At 38.5% G+C, this 14,892-nt stretch overlaps 1 pseudogene; it reads left to right on the forward strand.

Moving 5' to 3' along the window:
• The first annotated feature begins 9,316 nt into the window (after nucleotides 1-9,316).
• On the forward strand, nucleotides 9,317-11,570 carry LOC116758512 (annotated as a pseudogene).
• The last annotated feature ends 3,322 nt before the right edge of the window (nucleotides 11,571-14,892 follow it).

Below are 14,892 nucleotides of genomic sequence, written 5' to 3' on the forward strand. Positions count from 1 at the left end.
GTGAGCTCCTGTCTGTATAGCTTTGCTTCCACCATTTGTCCTAGGGTTCTATCCGTCCTTTTTTTAAAAAATTTTTTTCTTAATTATATTTTAATAACTTTATTATATTTTATCTTACTTTATTTTATTTTACTTTACCTTCTTTCTTTTCTTTTTTCCTTGCTTCCCTCCTTCCTTCCTCCCTTCTTTCTTTCTTTCTTTCCTTCCTTCCTTCTTTCTACTTCTACTAATTCCTTCTTTCTACTTTTTCTCCCTTTTATTCTGAGCTGTGTGGATGACAGGCTCTATGTGCTCCAGCCAGGCATCAGGGCTGTGCCTCTGAGATGGGAGAGGCAAGTTCAGGACGCAGGTCCACAAGAGACCTCCCAGCTCCACATAATATCAAATGGCGAAAATCTCCCAGAGATCTCCATCTCAACACCAACACCCAGCTTCACTCAATGACCAGCAAGCTACAGTGCTGGACACCCTATGCCAAACAACTAGCAAGACAGGAACACAATCCCACCCATTAGCAGAGAGGCTGCCAAAAATCATAATAAGTCCAGAGACACCCCAAAACACACCACCAGATGTGGACCTGCCCACCAGAAAGAAAAGATCCAGCCTCATCCACCAGAACACAGGCACTAGTCCCCTCCACCAGGAAGCCTACACAACCCACTGAACCAACCTTAACCACTGGGGACAAACGCCCAAAAAAACAGGAACTACAAACCTGCAGCCAGCGAAAAGCAGACACCAAACACAGTAAGTTAAGCAAAATTAGTAGACAGAGAAATATGCAGCAGATGAAGGAGCAAGGTAAAAACTCACCAGACCAAACAAATGAAGAGGAAGTAAGCAGCCTACCTGAAAAAGAATTCAGAGTAATGATAGTAAAGATGATCCAAAATCTTGGAAACAGAGTGGAGAAAATACAAGAAATGTATAACAAGGACCTAGAAGAAATAAAAAGCAAACAAACAGTGATGAACAACACAGTAAATGAAATTTAAAATTCTCCAGAAATAATATCAGAATAATTGAGGCAGAAAAACGGATAAGTGACCTGGAAGATAAAATAGTGGAAATAACTACCACATAGCAGAATAAAGAAAAAAGAATGAAAAGAATTGAGGACAGTCTCAGAGACCTCTGGGACAGCAATAAATGCACCAACATTCGAATTATAGGGGGTCCCACAAGGAGAAAAAAAAAGAGACTGAGAAAATATTTGAAGAGATTATAGTTGAAAGCTTCCCTAATATGGGAAAGGAAATAGTCAAACAAGTCCAGGAAACACAGAGTCTCATACAGGATAAATCCAAGGAGAAACATGCCAAGACACATGTTAATCAAACTATCAAAAATTACATACAAAGGAAAAATATTAAAAGCAGCAAGGGAAAAGCAACAAATAACATACAAGGGAATCCCCATAATGTCAACAGGTAATCTGTCAGCAGAAACTCTGCAAGCCAGAAGGGTGTGGCAACACATATTTAAAGTGATGAAAGGGAAAAACCTACAACCAAGATTACCCTACCCAGCAAGGATCTCATTCAGATTTGACAGAGAATTTAAAACCTTTACAGACAAGCAAAAGCTAAGAGACTTCAGCACCACCAAACCAGGTTTAAAATGAATGCTAAAGGAACTTCTCTAAGCAGGAAACACAAGAGAAGGAAAAGACCTACAATCACAAATGCAAAACAATTAAGAAAATGGTAATAGGAACATACATATCAATAACTACCTTAAATGTAAATGGATTAAATGCTCCAACTAGAACACATAGACTGCCTGAATGGATACAAAAACAAGAACCATACATATGCTGCTTACAAGAGACCCATTTCAGACCTGGGGACACATGCAGACTGAAAGTGAGGGAATGGAAAAAGATATTCCATGCAAATAGAAACCAAAAGAAAGCTGGCATAGCAATTCTCCTATCAGACAAAACAGACTTTAAAATAAACACTATTACAAGAGACAAAGAAGGACACTACATAATGATCAAGGGATCAATCCAAGAAAAAGATATAACATTTGTAAATATTTATGCACCCAACATAGGAGCACCTCAATATATAAGGCAAATGCTAACAGCCATAAAAGGGGAAATCAACAGTAACACAATCATAGTAAGGGACTTTAAAAGCCCACTTTCACCAATGGAGAAATCATCCAAAATTAAAATAAATAAGGAAACACGAGCTTTAAATGATACATTAAACAAGACGGATTTAATTGATATTTATAGGACAACCCATCTAAAAACAACAGGATACACTTTCTTCTCAAGTGCTCATGGAACATTATGCAGGACAGATCATATCTTGGGTCACAAATCAAGCCTTGGCGAATTTTCAAAAATTGAAATTGTATCAAGTAACTTTTCCAATGACAATGCTATGAGACTAGGTATCAATTACAGGAAATAATCTGTAAAAAATACAAACACATGGAGGCTAAACAAGAGATCACTGAAGAAATCAAAGGGGGAAATCAAAAAATACTGAGAGGGCTTCCCTGGTGGTGCAGTGGTTGGAGGTCCACCTGCTGGTTCGGGGGACATGGGTTTGTGCCCCGGTCTGGGAGGATTCCACATGCTACAGAGCAGCTGGGCCCGTGGGCCGTGGCCACTGGGCCTGTGCGGCCGGAGCCTGTGCTCTGCAGTGGTGGTGGGGGGGGGGGGCCGCGGCACTGAGGGGCCCGAGTACCACACACACACACAAAAAAAACCTAGAGACAAAAGACAATGAAAACACAATGATCCAAATCCTATGGGATGCAGCAAAAGCAGTTCTGAGAGGGAAGTTTATAGCAATATAATCCTACCTCAAGAAACAAGAAACATCTCAAATAAACAACCTATCCTTACACCTAAAGCAATTAAAGAAAGAAGAACAAAAAAACCCCAAAGTTAGCAGAAGGAAAGAAATCATAATGATCAGATCAGAAATAACTGAAAAAGAAAAAAAGGAAATGATACCAAAGATCAATAAAACTAAAAGCTGGTTCTTTGAGAGGATAAACAAAATTGATAAACCATTAGCCAGACTCATCAAGAAAAAAGGGAGAAGACTCAAATCAATAGAATTAAAAATGAAAAAGGAGAAGTAACAACTGACACTGCAGAAATACAAAAGATCATGAGAGATTACTACAAGCAACTATATGCCAATAAAATTGACATCCTGGAAGAAATTGATAAATTCTTAGAAAAACACAACCTTACGAGAGGGAACCAGGAAGAAATAGAAAATATAACCAGACCAATCACAAGCACTGAAGTTGAAACTGTGATTAAAAATCTTCCAACAAACAAAAACCCAGGACCAGACAGATTCACAGGTGAATTCTAGAGAAGAGTCAACACCTATCCTTCTCAAACTCTTCCAAATATAGCAGAGGGGGGAACACTCCCAAACTCATTCTATGAGGCCACAATCACACTGATGCCAAAACCAGAAAAAGATGTCACAAAGAAAGAAAACTACAGGCCAAAATCACTGATGAACATAAGTGCAAAGGTCCTCAACAAAATACTAGCAAACGGAATCCAACAGCACATTAAAAGAATCATACACCATGATCAAGTGGGGTTTATCCCAAGGATTCTTCAGTATAAACAAATAAATCAATGTGATACACCATATTAACAAACTGAAGGATAAAAACCATATGATCATCTTAATAGATGCAGTAAAAGCTTTCTACAAAATTCAACACCCATTTATGATAAAAACTCTCCAGAAAGTAGGCATAGAGGGAAATTATCTCAGCATAATAAAGGCTATATATGACAAAACCATAGCCAGTATCATTCTCAATGGTGAAGAACTGAAACCATTTCCACTAAGATCAGGAACAAGACAAGGTTGCCCACTCTCACCATTACTATTCAACATAGTTTTGGAAGTTATAGCCACAGCAATCAGAGAAGAAAAAGAAATAAAAGGAATCCAAATCGGAAAAGAAGAAGTAAAGCTGTCACTGTTTGCAGATGACATGATACTATATAGAGAGAATCCTAAAGACGCTACCAGAAAACTACTAGGGCTAATCAATGAATTTGGTAAAGGAACGGGATACAAAATTAATGCACAGAAATCTCTTGCATTCCTATACACTAATGGTGAAAAATCTGAAAAAAAAATTGGGAAACACTCCCATTTACCATTGCAATAAAAGGAATAAAATACCTAGAAATAAACTTACCTAAGTAGACAAAATACCTCTATGCAGAAAACTAGAAGACAGTGATGAAAGAAATTAAAGATAATACAAACAGATGGAGAGCTATACCATGTTCTTGGATTGGAAGAATCAACATTGTGAAAATGCCTCTACTACCCAAAGCAATCTACAGATTCAATGCAATCCCTACCAAACTACCAATGGCATTTTTCACAGAACTAGAACAAAAAAATTCACAATTTGTATGGAAACACAAAAGACCCCGAAGAGCCAAAGCAATCTTGAGAAAGAAATACGGAGCTGGAGGAATCAGGCTCCCTGACTTCCGTCTATACTACAAAGCTACAGTAATCAAGACAGTATTGGCACAAAAACAGAAATATAGATCAGTGAAACAGGATAGAAAGCCCAGAGATAAACCCATGCACATATGGTCACCTTATCTTTGATAAAGGAAGCAGGAATGAACAGTGGAGAAAGGACAGCCTCTTCAATAAGTGGTGCTGGGAAAACTGGACAGGTACATTTAAAAGTATGAGATTAGAACACTCCCTAACACCATACACAAAAATAAGCTCAAAATGGATTAAAGACCTAAATGTAAGGCCAGAAACTATCAAACACTTAGAGGAAAACATATGCAGAACACTCTGTGACATAAATCACAGCAAGATACTTTTTGACCCACCTCCTAGAGAAATGGAAATAAACAAATGGGACCTAATGAAACTTCAAAGCTTTTGCACAGCAAAGGAAACCATAAACAAGGCCAAAAGACAACCCTCAGAATGGGAGAAAATAGTTGCAAATGAAACAACTGACTACAAGCAGCTCATGCAGCTCGATAACAAAAAACAAACAACCTAATCCAAAAATGGGCAGAAGACCTAAATAGACATTTCTCCAAAGAAGATATGCAGATTGCCAACAAACAAATGAAAGAATGCTCAACATCATTAATCATTAGAGAAATGCAAATCAAAACTAAAATGAGATATCATCTCACACCAATCAGAATGGCCATCATCAAAAAATCTAGAAACAATAAATGCTGGAGAGGGTGGGGAGAAAAGGGAACACTCTGGGACTGCTGGTGGGAATGTGAATTGGTACAGCCACTATGGAGAACAGTATGGCGGTTCCTTAAAAACCTACAAACAGAACTACCATATGACCCAGCAATCCCACTACTGGGCATATACCCTGAGAAAACCATAATTCAAAAAGAGTCATGTACCAAAATGTTCATTGTAGCTCTGTTTACAATAGCCAGGAGATGGAAGCAACCTAAGTGTCCATTATTGGATCAATGCATAAAGAAGATATGGCACATACATACAATGGAATATTACTCAGTCATAAAAAGAAACAAAATTGAGTTATTTGTAGTGAGATGGATGGACCTAGAGTCTGTCATACAGAGTGAAGTAAGTCAGAAAGAGAAAAACAAATTCCATATGCTAACACATATACATGGAATTTAAGAAAAAAAACATTATGAAAACCTAGGGGTAAGACGGGAATAAAGACACAGACCTACTAGAGAATGGACTTGAGGATATGGGGAAGGGGAAGGGTAAGCTGTGCCAAAGTGAGAGTGTCATGGACATATATACACTACCAAACGTAAAATAGATATCTAGTGGGAAGCAGCCGCATAGCACAGTGACATCAGCTTGGTGCTCTATGACCACCTAGAGGGGTGGGATAGGGACGGTGGGTGGGTTAGGGAGGGTGGGTGGGAGTGAGACGCAAGAGGGAAGAGATACGGGAATATATGTGTATGTATAACTGATTCACTTTGTTATAATGCAGAAACTAACACAGCATTGTAAGGCAATACTCCAATAAAGATGTTAAAAAAAAAGAAAAATGGAGCTGGAGGAATCAGGTTCCCTGACTTCAGACTACACTACAAAGCAACAGTAATCAAGATAGTATGGTACTGGCACAAAAACAGAAAAACAGATCAATGGAACAGGATAGAAATCCCAGATATAAACCTGTGCACATATGGTCACCTTATCTTTGATAAATGAGGCAAGAATATACAATGGAGAAAAGACAGCCTCTTCAATAAGCGGTGCTGGGAAAACTGGACAGGTACATGTAAAAGAATGAAATTAGAACACTTCCTAACACTATACACAAAAGTAAACTCAAAATGCATTAAACACCTAAATGTAAGGCCAGACACTATCGAACTCTTAGAGGAAAACATAGGCAGAACACTCCATGACATAAATCACAGCAAGATCCTTTTTGACCCACCTCATAGAGAAATGGAAATAAAAACAAAAGTATACAAATGGGACCTAATGAAATTTAAAAGCTTTTACACAGCAAAGGAAACTCTAAATAAGACAAAAAGACAACCCTCAGAATGGGAGAAAATATTTGCATATGAAACAACTGACAAAGTATTTATCTCCAAAGTATACAAGCAGCTCATGCACCTCAATATTAAAAAACAACCACCCAATCTAAAAATGGGCAGAAGAGCTAAATAGACATTTCTCCAAAGAAGATATACAGGTTGCCAACAAACACATGAAAGGATGCTCAAAATCACTAATTATTAGAGAAATGCAAATCAAAACTACAATTAAGTATCACCTCACACCAGTGAGAATGGGCAGCATCAGAAAATCTACAAACAACAAATGCTGGAGAGGGTGTGGAGGAAAGGGAACCCTCTTGCACTGTTGGTAGGAATGTAAATTGATACAGCCACTATGGAGAACAGTATGGAGCTTCCTTAAAAAACTAAAAATGGAATTACCATATGATCTAGCAATCCCACTACTGGGCATATACCCAGAGAAAACCATAATTCAAAAAGACACATGCACCCCAATGTTCATTGCAGCACTATTTACAATAGCCAGGTCATGGAAGCAACCTAAATGCCCATTGACAGATGAATGGATAAAGAAGATGTGGTACATATATACAATGGAATATTACTCAGTCATTAAAAGGAACGAAATTGGGTCATTTGTTGAGACGTGGATGGATCCAGAGACTGTCATAGAGAGTGAAGTAAGTCAGAAAGGGAAAAACAAATATCGTACATCAACGCATATATGTGGAACCTAGAAAAAGAGTACAGATGAACTGGTTTGCATGGCAGAAACTGAGACACAGATGTAGAGAACAAATGTATGGACAACAAAGGGGAAAGTGAAGGGAAGTGGGGATGGTGGTCTGATGAATTGGGTGATTGGGATTGACGTATGTACAGTAATATGTATAAAATGGATAACTAATAAGAACCTGCTGTATAAAAATAAGTGCCTTCATGATAAAATGTTTAAAATATCATTTTAAAAAATGGGAGAAAATATTTGCAAATGAAGCAACTGACAAAGGATTAATCTCCAAAATATACAAGCAGCTCAATATTAAAAAACAAACAACCCAATCCAGAAATGGGCAGAAGAGCTAAATAGATATTTCTCCAAAGAAGATATACAGATTGCCAGCAAACACATGTAATGATGCTCAACATCCCTAATAATTAGAGAAATGCAAGTCAAAACTACAATGAGCTATCACCTCACACTGGTGAGAATGGCCATCATCAAAAATTCTACAAACAATAAATGCTGGACAAGGTGTAGAGAAAAGGGAACCCTCTTGCACTGTTGGTGGGAATGTAAACAGATACAGCCACTATGGAGAACAATATGGAGGTTCCTTAAAAAACTAAAAATGGAACTACCATATGACCTAGCAATCCCGCTACTGGGCATATACCCAGAGAAAACCATAATTTAAAAAGTCATGTACTACAGTGTTCATTGCAGCACTATTTACAATAGCCAGGACATGGAAGCAACCTAAGTGTCCACTGACAGATGAATGGATAAAGAAGATGTGGCACATATATACAATGGAATATTACTCAGCCATAAAAAACAAAATTGAGTTATTTGTAGTGAGGTGGATGGACCTAGAGTCTGTCATACAGAGTGAAGTAAGTCAGAAAGAGAAAAATAAATACTGTATGCTTATATATATATATATATATATATATATATATATATATATATATATATGAAATCTTTAAAAAAGTTCTGATGAACCTAGGGACAGGACAGGAATAAAGACACAGATGTAGAGAATGGACTTAAAGACATGGGGAGCGGGAAGGGTAAGCTGGGACGAAGTGAGAGAGTGGCATGAACATATATATACACTACCAAACGTAAAATAGATAGCTAGTGAGAAGCAGTTGCATGGCACAGGGAGATCAGCTTGGTGCTTTGTGTCCATCCAGAGGGGTGGGATAGGGAGGGTGTGAGGGAGATACAAGAGGGATGATAAATGGGGTTAAATGTGTATGTATAGCTTATTCACTTTGTTATATAGCAGAAACTAACACACAATTTTAAAGCAATTATACTCCAATAAAGGTGTTTAAAAAAAATTGAACAGAGTTCAAGCTTAATACCTGAACAAATTGCACATTTAGAGGAAGGTCAGAAGTAGGAAACTAAAAAGAGAAGTCAGGGAGGTGAGGAGTGGATATAATATGGGAGCTAAGAAAGTATTTTAAGAGGACAGTGGTCAATTCAAATAAAATCTGCTATAAAGTAGAGGTAAATGAATGCAGGTAAGTGCCCATGGTACCACCATATGAAGGTCATTTCTGACCCCAGTGAGAGCAATTTCAGTACAATTTGCAATGTATCATTTCCAAATGAGATTTGAGAGAGTTGACTGAATACAGAAGTACTTCTTGATATTTTGATGTGAAGAGGAGCAGAAATTTGGAGGAGGATATAAGATCATGGAAGGAAGGATTATGTAGGTATTAATCAACAATGACTTTTTAAAAAAACATCAGAATTCTATTAAGATATAGTAACATAAATGAAAATTAAGGCTGTGTAAACAGTAAATAATTATACAAAGATTTTATACGTAATTGAACTTACTCTCCCTACAACTCTCAGATAAAGGTAGGGCAGTGTAATTCACTATTTACAGAGATAGATTTGTATTATACAAGGTCATGCATCTAGAATAAGTGGTGGTCATGACTTGAGCCAAGAACTCAGATTCTAAAATTTTCCCATACCACATGGAAATAAGTTAGTCTATTTCCAATCTGGATATCCTGATGTATGTTGCCTCTGGGTGTTTAGGTGAAAACAGTAAGGCACAATTTTTAGGACACTGGATTTGGAAAGTCCTAAAACACAAAATTGTCTGCTTGATACTACTAGTTATGGTATTTTAGAGATATTACTTAATTTTCCAAACTCAATTTTCTCCTATTGAGAAAAGAGACTAATAAATTTTTTAGTGCTTATTTTGATCATGGACCTTGGTGTTTGAATACATTATTTCATTTAATACTCAGAAGAGCTTCATTAAGTTGATCCTGTAAAAGTAGAGAAGAGTACCTGGATAAAAACAGGGCAACTTCAGTGTTTAGTAATTTAACAGAAGAAAGGAGAAAAATGAGGGCGGGGGGGGGGAGATTAAAGATTGTTAAGAATAAGCATATTTTGCGTGGAATTAAGAGGTCAGTCTTGCTAAATATGAGAGTTCTTCTTGATGAAAAAGAAGGTGCTAGAAGATGGGTGGAGGTAGAGCTCCATGAATAGAGAGGTTACCATGAATTTAGATGAAGGAGAGACAAAAGATGAGGCTCCTGATTTTCTCAGTAAGGGGCAGGCAGGGCTGTATTTAGAGGTTTCTGGGTGTTGAGAACACCTGGAACATACATACCAGAACAGTTCCCTCCAATGAACTTTCTGCAAGGACGGAAATTTTCTGTATCTGAAACGTACAATTTGGTAGCCACTAGTCACATGTGGCTATTGAACACTTAAAGCACTTTGTGTGACTGGGGTATTGAATTTTTAATTTAATTTTAATTAACAGAAATAGACACATGTGACCAGTGGCAACCATATCCAATTGCACAGTTCTAGAGAAAATAAACATTGTATGATTAATTGGGGCACTAGAAGTTGCAGTTTATTTGATTTATATAGGCACCCAAGCCAGAGATTAAGACAGAATATTTACTTATGTGGTTGGGAATTTTGTTTGGCAGGTAGTATGGTAAAAATATGTCTTCTAAAGCAGTTAAGTTAAATACACTTCACTTCTTTTATCAGTACAATCCTGTCATCATTAAGAACACAAAACACTACCTTCTCTGCATTCTTTTATGAAAGCTGTTGTGTGGTATCAGTTCTATTGATATTTAAAATATTACTCAATAAAACACAAAGTTCTGTGTGGGCAGGAAATCTGAATTATGTTTCTTCACATCTTTCAAGACTAGCTGATTTTATTTAAAGACTAGGACCAGGATCAAGAATTAATCCTCCAAGGTGGGATGTCATAGCTTGATCTCTCTAATCCTATATGCCCTGAATACTCTCCCAAGGTGAAGGAGCCTAAGAAAATCAACAAGAAGAATTTCCAGGAGCCAATATTACCTCAACCCATCCAAGCTCCTTCCTATTGGTAGGAATTCCAGGTTTGGAGCACTTGCAGATCTGGATCTCCATTCCCTTCTGCTTTGCCTATACTCTGGTCCTGCTGGGAAACTACACACTTTTTTTTTTTTATTATCCTGGTTAATGTAGCCCTTCATGAAGCCATGTACCTCTTCCTGGCCATGTTGGCAACCATTGATCTGGTCCTTCTTCAGCACTGCCTAAAATGCTTGCCATATTCTGGTTCAGAGACTGAGAGATCAACTTCTATGCCTGCCTGCTCCAGATGTTCTTTCTCCACTCCTTCACTGTCATAGAGTCGGCAGTGCTGCTGGCAAGGGCCTTTGATCACTACGTGGCCATCTGCAAGCCACTGCACTACACCTTACTAGACCACTTATCACCAAGATTGGCATGGCTGCTGTGACTCGGGCTGTGACACTAATGACTCTACTCCCCTTTCTGCTCAGACACTTCCACCACTGCTGAAGTCCAGTGATTGCCCACTGCTACTGTGAGCACATGGATGTGGTAAGGCTGGCCTGTGGGGACACTCACTTCAACAATATCTATGGCATTGCTGTGGCCATGTTCATAGTGGTATTGGACCTGCTCTTTATTATCCTGTCTTATATCTTCATCCTTCAGGCAGTTCTATAGCTTGCCTCTCAGGAGGCCCGTTACAAGGTTTTTGGGACATATATGTCCCATATAGGTGCCATTTTAGCCTTTTACACACCTGTGGTCATCTCCTCAGTGATGCACCGTGTGGCTTGCCGGGCTGCCTCACCTATGCACATATTCCTTGCCAATTTCAATCTGCTCTTCACACGCATGGTCAATCCCATCATCTATGGGGTCAAGACCAAGCAGATTTGTGAACGAGTCTTAGGATTATTCCTGAGAAAAGATGTGTAAATGGAAAGTGAGGGACAGGTGGAGAAAGAGAGGGACATGTTGACTGCTGGAGTGGGGATGGTGATATAATAAGAAGTAGAGGGCTGCCAGAGTCTCCTTGTTTAGGCCCTTCCTGTTTAGGCCCTAAAATGAAAAAAACTAAATAATGTCCCAAAATGCTCAAGGGTCTCCAGTCTGATTAGGACTCAAGGGCCTGAGTCCTTGGACTCAAACGGCTGACTTGGCTCTTTCTTCACAGAGTCCTCATTAATGATATGGGTTTCATAAAGGCTTAACCAACTCTCCTCTTGGTGACATGACCTAAAAACAAAGATGTTTCCAAGTTCGATTACTTAAGAGAAGACAGAGAATCTTTGTTTCTACCCTGAGTCCATGAGAATTTGGTTAATTATCTACTCAGTACTCTCTCAGGTCTTAACATTCCATCTGATATGAGAATCCTTCCTTAGTCACTCTGACAGGTGGTGTCCAGCCTCTGACTAAATGCTTAGAATTTTGGAGAGCTTGTGACCTTCCAGGGATAAAGGTTCTCAGTGCTAAGTGAGGTGCTGGTGTAACAAATACCTAAAATATATAAGTGGATTTGGAACAGGGAAAGGCGTAGAGGTTAGAAAATTTGAGATACATGTTAGAAAAAGCCTATATTGCCTCAAAGATATTGTTGGTAGTAATATGGACATTAAAGGCAATTCTGGTTTTTATATGTCCAAACTTTGACAAATTTAAAAGGTAATAATAGCTGGACAATTTTCTTCCATGCAAGGTAAGCAAAAAATCTACAGTATGAAATTTATTCTTCTCCACAACTGAATTAAGGAGCAGTAAATGCAGAGGTATAAATGGATGCACCTAACATACATTCTCACGTGGTAAGATTTTACCTTCTTTAAAGATAAAAAATATGAAGATTTTTCTCCCTATGATTACCGCTAACAATGCTGTGAACTCAGAAGTCTTTTCTTGTAACACTCTGCACTATTTTTCTATTACTGCTATAACAAGTTAGCACAAACTTAGGGAGTGGCTTAAAACAGCACTAATTAATTTTCTTACAGTTCTTCAGTTAGGTTAGAAATCCAACATGAGTTTCACTGAGGTAAAAATCAAGGCATGGGTAGGGCTGCTTTCCTTCTGGAGGCTCTGGTGGAGAATTCATTTCCTTGCTTTTTGCAGTTTCTAGAGACCACCTGCTTTCCTTGGCTTGTAGTCCTCTTCTTCCATGTTCAACTTCAGCAATGTCTCATTTCTCTGACCCAACCAGGAAAGGTTCTCTGTTTTTCAGGATTTAGATTGGCCCACCAGGATAATCTAGGACACTCTCTCAAATTCTGTGCTCTACTACAAGCAACTATATGCCAATAAAATGGACAACCTGGAAGAAATGGACAAATTCTTAGAAAGGTACAACCTTCCAAGACTGAACCAGGAAAAAATTAAAAATATGAACAGACCAATCACAAGTAATGAAATTGAAACTTTGATTAAAAAACTTCCAAACAAAAGTCCAGAACCAGATGGCTTCACAGGAGAATTCTATCAAACATTTAGAGAAGAGCTAACACCTATCCTTGTCAAACTCTCCCCAAAAATTGCAGAGGAGCACACTCAAGCTCATTCTATGAGGCCACCGTCACCCTGATACCAAAACCAAAGATATCACAGAAAAAGAAAATTACAGACCAATATCACTAATGAACAGAGGTAAAAATCCTCAACAAAATACTAGCAAACAGAATCCAAAAACAGGGCTTCCCTGGTGGCGCAGTGGTTGAGAGTCCGCCTGCCGATGCAGGGGACGCGGGTTCGTACCCTGGTCTGGGAAGATCCCACATGCTGCGGAGCGGCTGGGCCCGTGAGCCATGGCCGCTGAGCCTGCGCGTCCGGAGCCTGTGCTCCGCGGCGGGAGAGGCCACAACAGTGAGAGGTCCACGTACCGCAAAAAAAAAAAAAAAAAAAAAAGAATCCAAAAACAGATTAAAAAGATCACAGTCTGTGATCAAGTGGGATTTATTCAAGGGATGCAAGGATTCTTCAATATACACAAATCAATCAATGTGATACACCATATTAACAAACTGAATAAAAACCATATGATAATCTCAATAGACACAGAAAACTTTTAACAAAATTCAATACCCATTTATGATAAAAACTCTCCAGAAGGGGCTTCCCTGGTGGCACAGTGGTTGAGAGTCCGCCTGCTGATGCAGGGGATGCGGGTTCGTGCCCCGGTCTGGGAAGATCTCACATGCTGCGGAGCGGCAGGGCCCGTGAGCCATGGCCACTGAGCCTGCGTGTCAGGAGCCTGTGCTCCACAACGGGAGAGGCCACAACAGTGAGAGGTCTGCGTAACGCAAAAAAAAAAAAAAAAAAAAAAACTCTCCAGAAAATGGGAATAGAAGGAAACTACCTCAACATAATAAAGGCCATATTCAACAAACCCACAGCAAACTTCATTCTCAATGGTGAAAAAATGAAGACCAGGAACAAGACAATGGTGTCCACTCTTGGCACTGTTATTCAACATAGTTTTGGAAGTCCTAGTCATGGCAATCAGAGAAGAAAAAGAAATAAAAGGAATCCAAATTGGAAAAGAAGCAAAACTGTCACTGTTTGCAGACGGCAAGATACTATACACAGAAAATCCTACAGATGCCACCAGAAAGCTACTAGAGCTAATCAATGAATTTGGTAAAGTTGCAGGATACAAAATTAATTCACAGAAATCTCTTCCATTCCTGTAAACTAACAACACAAAATCAGAAAGACAAATTAAGGAAATAATCACATTTACCATTGCAACAAAAAGAATAAAATACCTGGGAATAAACTTACCTAAGGAGGCAAAAGAAAAGTTTAAGATACTGATGAAAGAAATCAAAAATGACACAAAGAGATGGAAAGAGATATCATGTCCTTGGATTGGAAGAATCAATATTGTGAAAATGACTATACTACCCAAAGCAATCTACAGATTCAATGCAATCCCTATCAAATTACCAATGACATTTTTCACAGAATTAGAACAAAAAGTTTTACAATTTGTATGGAAACACAAAAGACCCCAAATAGCCAAAGCAATCTTGAGAATGAAAAACAGAGCTGGAGCAATCAGGCTCCCTGACTTCAGACTATACGACAAAGCTACAGTAATCAAGACAGTATGGTACTGGCACAAAAACAGAAATATAGATCAATGGAACAGAATACAAAGCCCAGAAATAAACCCATGCACTTGTGGTCAATTAATCTATGACAAAGGAGGCAAGACTATACAGTGGAGAAAAGGCAGTCTCTTCAATAAGCGTTGCTGGGAAAACTG

Source organism: Phocoena sinus, chromosome 8 (assembly GCF_008692025.1).
Source record: "Phocoena sinus isolate mPhoSin1 chromosome 8, mPhoSin1.pri, whole genome shotgun sequence".
Taxonomy (NCBI): domain Eukaryota; kingdom Metazoa; phylum Chordata; class Mammalia; order Artiodactyla; family Phocoenidae; genus Phocoena; species Phocoena sinus.